General features: G+C 39.0%; 1 pseudogene across 1 annotated transcript; it reads right to left on the reverse strand.

The window, feature by feature from the left end:
- Positions 1–14,612: 14,612 nt before the first annotated feature.
- Positions 14,613–15,243, reverse strand: LOC309841342 (prefoldin subunit 5 pseudogene; annotated as a pseudogene). The gene has a single exon. The product of its transcript is annotated as a prefoldin subunit 5 pseudogene (transcript).
- Positions 15,244–15,668: the final 425 nt, after the last annotated feature.

Raw genomic sequence — 15,668 nt, forward strand, 5'->3', positions numbered from 1 at the left:
TTCTCCTACCCACTTAAGCCCCCATGTTGCATCCTCATATCAGGGAGATCTATGGAAAGAACCTAGATGTCCATCAACAGATGAATGGATCAAGAAGATGTGGTATGTATCATGCTCAGCTGCCACTTTGATGTTAGCGTTCGTTACAATACTTATGAGTCCCTGGCTTTCGGCTTTTAAGTCCTGGCACTTGGTGTCTATTGTTTCAGAGGCCTGTCCTCTCCGTTCTGTCAATGATTCAAGTTTGGCTAATAGTTCGTCCTGCTACCAGCCCTTATCTAAGGAAGACAGTCACCACTGCCTAATTATAGTGATGTTTGTCCCTGTTTCATCAGCAAATTCTTTACATAGTCTTGGTAATTTCTATGTCCCCTTGGTCTTTTCATGAAATATAATCATTAGGAAGTTCTTTAGGCTATGTGTCTATCCCCAGCATGGCCACTTCCCCAAGGACTTTATTCTTCCTTCCACTTTCCTTCATGCCAATCCTTTCCTCCACTTTTCTCCAGAACATTGCCTCTTTCTAAGTGTTGGCCTTTGCTTACTGCATGCTTTAAGAGCTGTGCTAGTAGTAAATTTACATGATCTAGGGTTCTTGCCAGAGTGTTACATTATGTATGTCGGGAGAATGCTTTTAAGTCAATAAACTACTTTCTATCCAAATTTATCTTTCAGCCACTTTGGTCTAGCAACCTCAAATTCAGCCCCACATGTATTCCTCCACCTCGGGCTGGTATACACTGGCTAGTGCTCACAGATAGTATGGAATATAGAATCTCTCTGCCCCCTCTTCAGGATCATCACCTCTCCTACTGGGTGCTTCTGCCACTTACCCTTAGCTATAGAACATAGTCAGGTGGAGATATGGGGTATATCTTGAAGAGGGCCTATGTTCTCTTGGGAAGGAAGAGGACTCTACATTGTCTTCCTAGAGGGAGAGCGGAGAAAGTCAGGCAATCAATTTTTGAGGTATTCAATTAAGACAATGTTCTAAATTGAAAACATCAGTCAGACCATTATTCATTTACCACAACAGTGCAAGCAAGAGGCAAAGAAGAGTGCCAGCTCCCCAGTGTTCCCTTTTCTCTCCACGGATCAGCACTAGTTGAAGTGAGATAGAGCAGCCTGGGGCAATCACCTTACTGCCAAGGAGTCCTGAGCAAAGGGTTCCTGCCTTTTTATAGACCTATACACTGTCTAGAAATGGAAAGATACTCAGTCAAAGTGAGAAAAGTATTTAATCCAAGGCCCCCAATAAGGAAGTCTCAGTAAGGGCACCTCTACTAGGATTATAGATATGTATATATCTATATGTGTATAGCCCAGAAGTGCATGAGTTCTCAGAGGTAACTCCCTCCAGAAAATTGCAGTGCACTGCTTGTGCACCAGATCTGTTGTGGAGAGAGCAGCTTCTCCCTATGAGACCTATGAAGAAAAGTCTTATAATTGCCCCGGGATTTGGCAAAAAAAAAAAAAAAAAAAAAATCATTCATAGAAATGTGGCCTAGAGTTGAACTCCTCAACTTTATCTCTTGATCCTTCAGGACCTCAGAGAGTAGTATAGGCTACCCCTTCATGGACCCAAATGAGTTGAACATGGAGGGGTGATGATCATAACAGTCAATCTACCTGAGGCAACAGCAGACCAGAGCCACAGTCAAAATCACCCAAGCAGATACCATCGGGAAGAGTGAACATAACCATGAGGCCCAACCATTTCCAAACCAGAAAAAGATGACCCAGGGACCATTAGGGTCTATTCTAGAGATTTAGGAAGCCTCTCTTCTAAGCCTCATAACATACTGCTCTGCTTTCCCAGTTTCTTGAATTCAGGTGCAACACAGGTTTTGGCAGGTCCACACTCCTCCCTGGCTGGCTAGTTGTCCAGCTCTACTGAGGCCTAGGTACACCGGCTCTTCCAAAGCTGAGGTAGTATCACTGATAACCTTAGCCAGGATCCAGGACAGGTTTTACAAAACTTTTCTAGTTAGATGACCTACACAGTGAGAGAATAACGACATCTATGCATAGCAGGAGCACCACTGTATACAAAATAGCCCCAACAATGGTTACATGCTGCCTCCTCCAGATGTTTGAGTTGCCATTATCTTTGACAGAAGTGAGTTGACATTTAAGGAAGCATTTTGTTCTGCGGTGTCAGCTCAAATACACCAACACATCAAGTCTAGATAATAAGGTTGCAGTACCCAAGGTACATGGTTAGAAAAATGTCCATTTGTGGGTTTTGGGAACACAGCAATCAGATGTCTATCTGTAGGATTAAGCAGTGGTTTACATACTTGACAGGTCATCAAATTCATGGTGGTGGCAGTGGTGTTCCTGTACAGTACACCAAGGAATTCAGTGACATGGGAGTCTTACAGACTACCCTGTGGGGCAAAGAGAGTAGAAGTTAGATACCAAAACCTCCTTCCCCTTTAGCTTAGCTGCTAGATTAAAAATGTTCATATCTTATCAGTAGGGAAAATTATCCACATTGACTGAAACTTGGGCAGTTTTCTTTTCCTATATGGACAGGATAACATTTTTGATCCAAACCCTAAAGTGGTAAAGATAAAACTTCTGGCTTGGATCTTTTCGTGGCTTAGTGTAATTTTTATTTTATATACATATACCCATTCTGTGAGGCTATTCAGGGCCAAATGGCAAGGCCATCTTAAGGAAATGTTGAACTAGAGACCTCAAATTGATGGTCATTATCTTTAAGATCCTTATAGGCAAAAACTCATGCTCTGCCCCCACGGTATAAATAGAAAAGGAAATTACTATCTCCCACCCTTTGATGTTTAATAGTCATCCTGATCTTCCATTAATTTGAATCTTCAGGTAAGAGTCAGATGAATGGAAGGCTCCCATGGACCCCAAGGTATCCATAATCCTACAGGAAGAATATACAATTGAAGGAGTAGTCAACTAGTCAACTATGTGGCACGAATGAGAAGTACCCTTTTAGAAAATTATTGCTTTGAGACTCCAGACGGCTCACCTGAGATATATAGTCCATGTTGGGGGGTTACCCTATCCTCTCCTATCAGTCATTTAATTGTCTATTTAAATGCTCAACAATCCCTACAGCCTGGAAGTTTCATGGAGCAGGGAAAGTTCATCACATGCCCCATGAATGGGCCCGTTATTGTGGAGCTTGAGCTACAAATCCACATCCGTTCTAGAGGCAGTATGCTCAGGGACCCCAACAAACAATCAAAAGGAGACTTGTAAGGCCTGAATAACGTGATCTGGGTCAGTATAATGCATGAAGATGGCTTGGTCAAAGCCAGAGAAACACTGAATGCAGTTTGGATCGGGCAGAACCTTCTGCATGGGATGAAGAGGCTCACAGTGATCTATCTGCCAAGAACACCCAGGCCTGTTGGTTCAAGAGAACTTCCCCTGGGCAGTAGTTTTATCATTACTTATGGTCTGGCTGGCAAGCCAGCTTTTCCAAACTATTTCAGAATCTTATGATGAATAGTTGCATTTCATGCATGTAGGTCCTATCTAGAATGGTGACTGAATTTCCACTTCTCATGGACTCAGGAAGCCAGCTGGTTGTGTATCTACTGGTTCTGGGGCAGAAAACAGGTCAGTCTTCACATTTAGCTCACAAGAGGGGTCTGCTCATTGACTATGTTTCCCTTCATCAGTATGGTGGTCTTTTGGGTGACATGAATAACAAAAAGCTAATTAGGAACAAAGCACAATCTGATCCAAATGTCTTATCCCTAAAGAGGAGCTTATTTTATATGCCAGTGCAGGACTTGCCAGTGGTCTAATCCAACAGCCAAGGCATTCATCACAGCCTATAAGTCAGTGAAAATGCAGCACAGCTCATTTTCTGGGGTGGCCTGGATAGCCATTCATACTGCATGAAGCTCTGCCAATTGTTCTGAGCGTTGTTCACCATGCTGCATTAGGGACAAGTCTCTGTCAAGTTGGTTGGCAGCTGCATCCCATTCCATCCTTGTAGACATTAACCAGGAGAAACAATTAGTGAGCCAGGCCTACATATGAACCTGAAGTTCTCAATATCTAGATCTCCATTGGACCAGTAGAGGCAGAACGCCTTGAGCTATGTAACTAGGGGGCAGAGAAGAATTCTCGAGCTCTTTCCATGGTCTCCAAGATACTTTCATGGTTGCAAGATCCTAGCCAGGCCAGGCTTTGCCCACTTCTGTGTGTACCATTTCCTGAGAATCCCAAAGCCACCATCTGGCAATTTAAAGCCCCTACTCAGACCCGCAGCATGACTGAGAATTCTGGTTGTAAGACTATTTCATGGCCATACTCATGTGCACAGGACCCACCAAGGTGCAATAATAAGCCAATGATTGCTTCTCAAAAGATGTGTATAGATTTTAGCTGATAGGTCCCAAATCTTAATAACATTACTGGCTCATGGTGATATTCCTCCGTTATAACTCCAAACTGAGTTATACTGAGAGGTTGCTAAAACCCATAACTCAAATAGTAAATGTAGATCAGTGAGAATTAAAGAAAGGGCAACCTAGGTGGCCCACTGGAGGGCTTCCAGGACATACTGTTGGTTCAGGTGTCCACACAAAGTCAGTAGCCTTCTGGTAATCTGGTAGATAGCTGTCATCAAGATCTACATGCAGGGTTTATGAGAGTGTCAGCAGCTTAATAGACATACTAATTGTTGGGCCTCTTTTTTATTTGTCAGTGCAGTGAGAAAAGCTTAGCAGTCATCTCCTCTGGGATGAGAAGTCATACCCCTAATTAGACTACATCTAGGAGCTTCACTTGGGTACCAGGACCTGTCTTAATGCTCCAGGTCTGTGGATCAATTGGGCTTCCAGTCCTTGTTGGGCAGCACTTTTGTCTAGGCCCAGCAGGAGGACATCATTAATAAATCTAGTTCTCTTTCCAGAAGAGGAACTTTTTCTAGATCATAGTCTACCCATTGATGGTAGATGGCCAAAAATTTTATGTAGACTTATAAAAGGACATCAAAGTTATATTGCAACTCATTTCATGTAAAGTTAAATTGATCAAGGTTGTGATGGAAAGGGATGCTTAAAAAAGGCATTTATGATTTCAGTTGCCACATGCTCAGTTCCCTCAGCTTGGGCAATAGTCACATTGTCTGGTACCGTGTGTAGCAAGGGTGGTAAGCTGGCACTGAGTTACCAGTAGTCAAAGATGAGTTTCAGGTACTGGAGGGTGTAGGTACAAGATAGATGGGACTATTGAATGGGGAAATAGTCTTACAGAGGACTTTGGCTTCCTTAAACTCAGCAATGAGAACAGGTTTTTTTGTTTTGTTTTGTCTCATTTTGTCTCGTTTTGTTTTGTTTTTGTCCCATGGGCAACATAGTGTTTTTGAGAAACCCTGCCACTAGGTGACAGCAGTTAGGCAGGGTCACAGTTTTCCATATACCCAACTAAAATGGTCTTAATCATTCTGTTAGGATTATTAGCAACTATCCCAATCAGGTATGGGGGCTGAGATGAGCAGGAGTGCACATAGACAATATGGATAGCCCAATAATACATCCCATAGTAGAATTTATAACAGTGAAGATTTGTAGGGACCCAAATTGACCTATCCCTAGCCAAGCCTATGCAAGGAATCCAGTGGTGATCTCAGACACAAAACGAGAAAGCATTATCTGTTCTTTCCTTATCCCAGTGTCAAGGATTGCAGAGACCACAGCCACCTATGCACCATATCCAAAAGGCTCAAGAAGTACAAGTCCCCTCCACCTTCTCATCAAACCCTAATTTTTGCATAGGACCTCTGATCACTGCTAGAGAGAGAGGGCTTTAACTTATATTAGCTCTTAGTCTTATATTTGAAACCTGAGTAATCCAGGTAAAACTTGGAAGGTACTCTCCAGTCCATCTCCAGATTCACTGGGCGGCGCCGGGGTCGGTGGAGAAGATAGCATTTGTGAAGTCATAGCTTCATCACCATGCAGTACTGAGTTAGGCACATCTGTGGCTATGTGTCCAGCCACAAGGGTTATGGCGGGGAACCCATCAATCTCCTTCTATAAGATCCCCTTCTCAAGAAACCAAACCCAAATGTGTTTTGGGGAAGTCCCTTGTCTGCGTCATCCAGTAAACAGTGTCTGTATACTCCTCTTATGCTACTCTTTCTGCTGGCCTGTCTTTACTACCCTGGCCTGGCCACTTTTTCTCTGCTGGGCAATTTGTCAGTCAAGACTCAAATTGTGTCATGGACTGATTGAACTGACCTTGGGAGGACATTTAACTAGGCCAACTAACCAGCAGAATCAGCATGGACAAACCTAGAAATCAGAGTCTAATAAAGTCTCATCATCCACTGTTTCCAGTAACTCACTGTAGACCTAAGAGACCATTGGCCATGATAGCCTCTGTGATGATAACCCAAACATGTTTTTCAGTGGAAGGGAACTTGGCCCAAGTGAGTCAAACTTTTTGACCTCAAAATCATACCAACTGAGGAAAGAGAGGTCTTGTTTTGCTCCTCCTTTGTCCCTCCCCTCTTCCCCCTTAGGGAAAGTGGCCTCTTTGAGGGACCTCCAAAGGAGCATCTATTGTAACATACCCTACAATGTACCCATTTCCTTCACTGAGTTTAACAAATGACCTCCTTCATGGTAGAGGCAAAATAACCAAATCTCTAAGGTTTGTTGGGTTGCTAGGCAAGATAATTCCAAAGGGTCCTACATGGTCTTTCTTAGGATTCAAAAGTCTCCATAACTTTCTGTGTCATAGGACATCCATTGCCACTAATAATCTGCACAGAGATAACAATAGTCATTAAACACAACTCAACATGAGGGTCATCTGACACTTTTTGGTCCCATTATAGGAAGGTCATTTCTTTGAGAACCTTGGTTCATTTTCTAATTTTACCCACTGAGTGGGTAGTCATAGGCTAAAGAGAAGGACCAATGATTTCCCTTAGAAATAAAAAATTTATGCAAACAGTCTTCTAGCACTCCCTAAGAAAGGCCCATTGGCATGGTTGACAAAGTGTCCAGCCAGACCCTCACTTGGGCTTTTCTCGCTTGCTTTTCCAGGGTGAATTTTGGTGCAAGTGAATAGAACACTGCTCTATGTGTTGATTTTGTCATGGTTTAGTGGTGGTCCTTTCGGACACTGAGCCAAACTGAAAGTAAAAACCAAGCCTTTATTCATTTACTGCAACAGTGCACCCGAGAAGAAAAAAAAAAAAAAAAAAAAAAAAAGTGTTGGCTCCCTAGTGTTGAACTTTTCCCTACAAAATGGTATTTGGGAGGGTGTAAGGTGAATGCAGTGTAGACAAGGGGGAATCATCTCCCCATCAAGAGACTCCTAAGGAAAGACTACTTTCTACCTCTTTAGGGATCCATGGACCAGGGGTAAGGAGAGGAGGAAGGGTTAGCAGAGAAGAGGTACTCTGTTAAAGTGGAAAAAAGTGCCTCAGCCAAGGCTTCCTAATAAGCAGGTCTTGGTGGAGGCCCCTTAGCTCAAATAAAGACATACATATGAACATGGCTGGCCCAGAGTGCTTGAGTCCTTGACTACAACTCCTGCCAGAAAACTGCAATGTACTGGCCATGTGTCAAGTCTGAAATGGGATGGGCAGCTTTCCTCCATGAGCCCTGCCAGGCAAAACTTCATAATTGCTTTGGATCAGGTGTGACAAAATCACATATAGGATTTTCTCATCTACAAATACAGATTTACTATCCACTATACAGGGCAGTAAGAATGTAGTAAAAGTTAAAACATGATGTCAGTTCCCTTTCCAGTGCTAGAACTGGACTCCTCAGGGTATGCTGGCTCATAAGCAGGAAGGTAGACTTTGCCTAAAGTCTCAGAAGATTCAGACAATATTAGATACCAAAATATTTGAAAACATCCAATTTTCCCAAGCAGGTCACTCATCTCAGTATGAGAAACCTGCCTTGGTTAAGCATTTGACTGCCTTTTAGTTCCATCCATTCTCTTTAGTCCTAGGCCTGATTCTTGGCTTTGCCCACACCATTGCTAAAGAGGAAAACTTCATTGTATGTAAATAAAAGGAACTAGTTATCAATAACATTTAGTAAGCTCAACTTTTATTATCTTTTTGTGACACATCAACATCACAATAACCATCGATATCATTATCCTTATAGCTATGATTTCCACTGTATCTTCGGAATCAGACAGACCTGGGTTCATATCTCAGCAGTGGCTTTTGAAAACTTTTGAAAATCTATGAGATTTTGAGCTAGTGATTCAACCTCCTTATGTTTCCATTTCCTTGTCTACAAAATATAGATTTGATAGCCACCATAAAAAAAAGCAATGGTGTAATAAAAGTTCATAAACACAGTGTTTTTTTCTTATTTTCCTTCATTTATTTGCTTATCTCAAACATCCTTTTTGCTATCCTATTCAAATAAGTTTTCTACCTCTTTCTCTCTCTCTTCCCCTCTGGGACCTCTATAATGTGATTTTTTTTCTCTCCTGGTGTTGTCCAAAGAGCTCCCTTAGCTTTGATTTTTTTAAAATTCTTTTTTCTCTTTACTGTTCAGGTTGGGTGCTTTCCATTACTCTGTCTTTCAGGCCACTGATCTATTCTTCTGCATCCTCTAATCTACTATTGATCCCCTCTGGTGCATTTTTCATCTCAGTTACTGTTTTCTTCAACTCTGATTGGTCCTTCTTTATATTTTCTATATCTTTGTTGAAGTTTTTGCTGGGTTCACCCACTCTTCTCTCCAGCCCAGGGAGGATCTTTATGATCACTACTTTAAACTCTTTATCAGGCATATTGTCAAGCTTCCTTTTTGTTTTGTATGCTTGCTTTTGATGATGAATTGTTTGTTTTCAATTATATTATTGCCACTTAATTAAGATTGTCCCATAAAAGCACTTTATAAACTCTAGGCTTTATAAAAATACAGAGCTTTAATTTTGTTTGGTAAAAAAAATTTTTGTTGATAAAATAGAGCACAGAATTTCTGGTTTCACACCCCAGTTGTGAAACATACTAACTGTGAGGTCAAGGCATGGTGTTTAATTTATATAGATAATTGTTCGTGTTTCCAAATGTAAGGTAAAACTCCAATATGCCTGACTTACAGAGCAGTGTTGAGAAATAAATAAGTTAATATAAATTACAGTGTTCAGTAAATTCCAAAACCACTGTACAAATAGAAAATATCATTATTAACATAATTCTGATAGCCCACTAAATGAGATCCTCAGTATCCTAGCCTATTAAACACATAGCAGCTAAAGAAGTTTTCTAAGAGCAGAACTCAAATTATATCATTTCCCTGCTCAAAATTCATCAGTAGCACCCTTTTGCCTCTCAAATAAAGGTCATACTTCTTAGCCTGGCATTTAGAGCCCTCCTACTTTTAAAGGTTTATCATCATTATTCATGAACACAAATGATAAATGCTTCTGGCAAGCCACACAACTTTTAAAAATAATAATCTAAAGAAGTGATATATGCTATTTGTAATAAGGGAACTAACATAATACAAAAATGTCTCAACCACATGCAATGACCAGTTTTAATGACTTTGTGAGCATTCTGTCACACTAATCTTCCTCAGAGAGATGTGTAAGCACATATACAAACACAGAAAGGTTTCCTTTCCCTGAATTGTTTTTCCTTTTTATTCTAAGATTAATTTTTTATGAAACATTAATTGGAACTTGCCTTTGTTCCTTTCCAAAATATCCATGAGAATTCTGATATATGAAGATTTTGGAAATCATTCATTTAGTATTTACAATTACAGCAATATATAACTGACGATTTTTCTTATGCCTATCTGAGAACAGTTTTAGGGCAAACTGCCAATCCAGAATCAGGAGAGACAGGCACATCCACAGATAGAGCAACTGTCATCTGCTTACCTGGAACAGTAGCTGCTGGAGCCAGTAAGTGGCAAAAACATTAAAATGGTCATTTTGATGAGTTCTAGAGGCTGAGTGGAGAAACTTGCAAGTAAGAAACTCACTTCTGGGGCCTCTGTCTTAGGGATGCTCATAATAATTGCATGGGCTTTCTTTCTAGAAACTCACCAGGTTCTCAGGGTAAGATTTGAGAAAAATCCCCTCAGAATCTTGGATCTACATTAAAAAGAGAAGAACATCAGAGAAGGGATAGATTAAGATAAAATAAATGTTATTTTTCCTATTTGTCACTGATCTAAAAGATAATTGTTTAAAGCAACGGAATTTAAAATATATTGAGTGATTATAGAAGATGGATAAGTGAAATGAATGCTAACAGGCACGTGGGTGGCTCAGTTGGTTAAATGTCTACCTTCAGCTCAGGTCATGATCCAGGGTCCTGGGATCCAGTCCCTCATTGGGTTCTCTGCTCAGCAGGGAGTCTGCTTGTCCCTCTCCACCTCCTCTCTGCTTCTGATCTCTCTCTCTATCTCTCTCTGCAATAAATAAATAAAATTTCAAAAAAAAAAATAAATGAACGACAATAGTATCACAAAGATGGGGGAAGGAATTTGGGATACTCTAGGTTACCTATAATACTTAGAAGCCCCATAGTTTTACTTAAAGAGGAATTAAATTAGTTTAAAATGTATACTGTAAACTTTAAGATAACCACTAAATTTTTTTTTAAATATAGATGATATGCTAAGGAAGGAAATAAAATTAATTATATAAAATGTCCAGTTAAAAGCCAAAGAACACAGGTGAAGGGGAGAAGAGGAGAAATTCAATGAATAGAAAAGTTACAAAGCTAGTACATATTAATCCAAACATATAAATCATCACTTTAAATGCTAATGGTCAAAATATGTCAATGACAAGACAAAGACTATTAGAATGACCAAAAAAAAAAAAAAAAAATACCCAACTATATGTTATCTACAAGAAACCCATTTTAAGTATAAAGATTCAGGTGAAAAGTAAAAATATGGAAAAAGATATACCATGCTAACAATAACCGAAAGAAAACTAGAGTGTCTGTATTAATTTCAGATAAAAAGAAGTCAGGAGGTACCTGGGTGGCTCAGTCAGCTAAGCTTCTGATTCTTGGTTTCCATTCAGGTCATAACCCTGGGCTCATGGGCTCAAGCCTGGAGTCAGGTTCTGCACTCAGTATGGAATCCTCTTGTCCCTCTCCCTCTGTTCTTCCCCCTGTACATATTCATGCGCTCACTCTCTCTCTCAAATTAATAAATTATAAAGGCTATTTTTTAAATGAATTCAGAACAAGGAATACTATCATAGATAAAGAAGTCATTTTCCAAGAAGACATAATTTCAAACATGCATGCACTGACAACAGATCATTGAAATACATGAAGCAAAAAATAGATGGAACTAAGACGAGAAACAGACAAATCTAGTATTATAGTTGGAGACTTTAAGACACATCCCACTTTCAGTAGCTGATGAATTAAGCAGGCAGAAAATCAATAAAAATGTAGATGACATGAACAGCACCATCACTATCAACTTGATTTAATTGACATTTATAGAATACTCTATCCAACAACAGTAGAGCATAAATTTCCCTCAAGCTCTCATGGAACATTCATCCAAGATAGATTGCCCTCTGGGCCATACTTTAATAGACCACAGTGAAATTGAACTAGAAATCAGTAACAGAGAGGAGGCTGAAAAATTCCTCAATATATGAAAATTAAAGAGGTGTCTGCTAAACAATCAAATGGCCTCAAGCTGGTCTGAGAGCTTGAAAATCTTGATTTGGGGAATCTAAATATAAATACTTTCTATCAGCTGAGGGCAACAGAATCCATCACCCTTCCTGTAGAATGGCATTCTCCTGTCTTTCAGGACTGTCTGACCTATGCTCCACTGTTGCTCACAGGAAACTTTCTCCACACTAATGGGCCTTCGAAGTGCTGGTCTGAGTATTTGCCACTACCACCAAGATCTGCCCCTATGGGGCTCAGCCCAGGCCCATGCCTAGGCTTCATGGTTTCACCCCAACAGCGCTCTCACTTGTAGAGCATAGCGTCCAGGAATTAAGAATTAGGAAGGACTTTTCCTACACCCATCCCTCTTGCTTGTCACCAACATCCAGCAATGGCTGAGTATAGGCCAAATACTGCAATGCCATATATTTTTCAGCACTAGTTGATTGAGCAGATGAGTTGTTTAATACTCCTTAATGCAGCCTGGCTTTCATGGCCACCATCCTGCTGATATCATTGTTAACTAAAAAAATTCATCATACTGTAGTCTGCTCTGGATTTTTTCTTTAGAGAGTTTTTTTGTTTGTTTGTTTTTTTGTTTTGTTTGTTTGTTTTTATTTATTTGACAGACAGAGATCAGAAGTAGGCAGAGGCAGGCAGAGAGAGAGGGGGAAGCAGGCTCCCTGCTGAGCAGAGAGCCTGATGTGGGGCTTGATCCCAGGACTCTGGGATCATGACCTGAGTCAAAGGCAGAGGCTTTAACCCACTGAGCCACCCAGGCACCCCTGCTCTGGATTTTTTATGTCTCTCTCCACAATATTTTGAGCAAAGTTCATCAAATAAGTATGCAGAAATTCTGTCTCTGCAATTTATTCAACCACTTCTTTATTAATGTTGATTAATTTTGTTACTAGTTTTTTGTCCCCAAGAGCAATGGTTCTAGAAAAGCCCTTGGAAACACTCTTATACATTATGTTTTTATTTTTATAAGATAGATTCCTAGGAAGGGGGTTGCTTTGTAGGAGAATATAATTTTTTTAAAGATTTGATTTATTTATTTGTCAGAGAGAGAGAGAGAGAGCACAAGCAGGGAGATCGGCAGGCAGAGGGAGAAGTAGGCTACCCGCTGAGCAGGGATCCCGATGTGCAACTCGATCCCAGGAGCCTGGGATCATCACCTGAGCTGAAGGCTCAGGCTTAATCCACTAAGCCACCCACAGGCATCCCAAGAATATAATTTTTTTTTTAAATATATGGTATCAGATTGTTTCTCAGCAAAGCAATAAAGTGAAAAAACTCTTTCACTGATGATAAATGACAGAATTGCTCCACACTTTCTTGCTAGCAGTTGGTTTTAGAGTATATTTTAATGCTGGCAGCTTTAAAGTACTATTTCATTTTTCATCTGCCATTTATTTCTCTGATATTGAGTTGGAGCATCTTTTCTACTTCTTGCTAGCTAAACAGAATTACTCATTTGTTACCTGCCTATTCCCATTCTTTGACCATTTTTTTCTATTAAAAAATAGTTTCTTCAATACAGAGTTTATTTCAGTATTCTCTGGGTTATTCTTCTGTCTGATCTGGTAATATCTGACGGTAATATCATATTCATTTATTACTGTAGCTTTATAACTCATTTTATTTTTTTTCATTCTCATAGTTTTCTTAAATTCTCTCATATTTAGTATTACTTATAAACTTCAAAATAAGTTATCCAATCTTTTTTCAAATCTCATATTAGGTTTCAAACGGTAGCTGCATTAAATTTCTAACTTGGAGAATTGTCACTTTTTGTAATGTTAAATTTTTCCAGTCAGGAAAACCATGTAATTTCCCATATGATTTGCTTGCTACAATGATTTGGTTTTGTAATTTTCTCCATTTCATATCTGGTATTCTTTACTAAATACTTTAAAAATTTCTGTTTGTATTATGAATGGGACTTTCCTAATACCTCTCTGAGTTATTGCTAGAACAGACAATGTTCTATGTGACTATTTATTTTATATGCAGTAACATTTCCCAATTTTATTTTTCATTTAAATATTTTTTCTAGAATATTCTAGGTTTTCTGGTTATACAGTCAAATCAACAAAAAATAAGTAACTTTTCTTTCTTTTGAAATTTAAAAATATTACTTGACTTTTTTCTCTTACTGTATATTTTACATCCTTCAATGAAATACTGACTAATCATAGTACTAATAGGTATCCCTTTATGGTTTTTAATCATACTTAAGGTGGTATTTCTTAGTATTTCACAGTTTACATTTCTATTTGCTTTTGGATTATGATAATCTTTATCATATTTAAGTAATTTTCTTATATTCCTGTTTATTCAGAGTTCTAATTAGGGAAGCCTTCTAAATTTCTTTTTCCAATATATTTCCAGTATTTTAATGACATAAACATATAAATTTTCCTATAGCTTGTTGAGGAAATTAATATACTCGTATGATCTTTTGGAACAGTAATAGTTCTGTTTGGCAATGTGCTTTTTTTTTTTTAGAAAATTTATTTTATAACAATAACTGAGGTTTTTCTATCTCTTTAGGTTTTAATATTAAAATTCATTCATAAATTTAATGAATTTAATATTAAATTCATTCATAAAATGAATTGGGAGGTTGTGCACTCCTTATGAACAGGGACTAGAATAATTTAGAAATCATCTTTTATTTAAAAGTTAGATAGCTTCCATTCTTTTTTTTTTTTTTTTTTTTTACTGTTTCTTTGTTCATTTTATTTTATTTTTTTTTTTTATTTTTTTTTTTTTTGGAATCTAACTTTTTATTTTTTATAAACATATATTTTTATCCCCAGGGGTACAGGTCTGTGAATCACCAGGTTTACACACTTCACAGCACTCACCAAAGCACATACCCTCCCCAATGTCCATAATCCCACCCCCTTCTCCCAAACCCATTCTTAATGGTATTTCTTAATCACTATTTCAATGATTTTCTTTTTTTTTTTTTTTTTTTCTGCCCAGCTGGCACATTTATTAGCATGAAACACGAGACCGGTCTCTTCCTGGGCCTCAGGAAGCCACGCCCACAAAGTCCCAAACTCCCAAAGCAGGGTCCCTCTTCCCCATTTCTGAAATAAGCTCTCAGGCCTTGGCAGTAGCCTGAGTTGCCCCCAGGGCTGTGAGCTGCTGAATCTTCTGGCTCATCATCTCCATGACAGCCTGTTTCATGGCATGCTTCTCCTGCAGAGCTGGCTGGATTTTCTCCATTTGCTTGGTAAGGAAGTCTATCTTTCCTTGAAAAACTCCTTGGCATCGTCAGCTGTCTTTTCTACATAGTAGCCTGTTCCCACATCGATGAGTACATGTTCCACATCATGTAGCTTCCCAGGGACATACATAGAACTCATCAGTGGGACGAGTAATTCTTTCCCCTCGTTGTTCTTGTTCAGCACGTTCAGACAGTCCTTGGCTTCCACATACTTGATCTGTACCACCTTGAGCTGGGCAATAGACGTGGACAGGAACTCCACCTCCTGGTCCAGCTGGTTCTTGAACATTTCTAGCTGAGGCTGGTTCAGCTCGCTGATGTTAACTGACTGCGCCATGTTGCGAAGGAGGACTAACCCAATGATTTTCTTTTATTTTTCTTTTTTAACATTTGGCCTAATAGGTTTTCTACTTCTCTTGAATTGATTTTGTTAATTTCTATTTTGCCAGGACAGAATTCATTTCCAATCAGTTTTCAAATTTCTCCACAGTTTCACAGAATATTCTCTAATCATTCTTTGTGTGACTTCTGTATTTATTGTTATTTATATTTTGAGAATATATTGAAACATTATAGTTCATGAGTATCCATATAAACCTCCCTCATCTGTTTGCAAGCTGCAAAACACAGATCAATTTGTTCAAGTGTTTCTATTTTGTGCCTTCTGAACAAAAATTTTTAGAGAACTCAGAGTAATATTTATCCATAGTACCTAATTATTTTTTTGGGAAAAAATATATTTGGAATCCTTGAACTAGAAAATTTACAACCACAGAA

The sequence above is a fragment of the Mustela nivalis genome (genome assembly GCF_964662115.1).
Source record: "Mustela nivalis genome assembly, chromosome: 9".
Lineage (NCBI taxonomy): Eukaryota > Metazoa > Chordata > Mammalia > Carnivora > Mustelidae > Mustela > Mustela nivalis.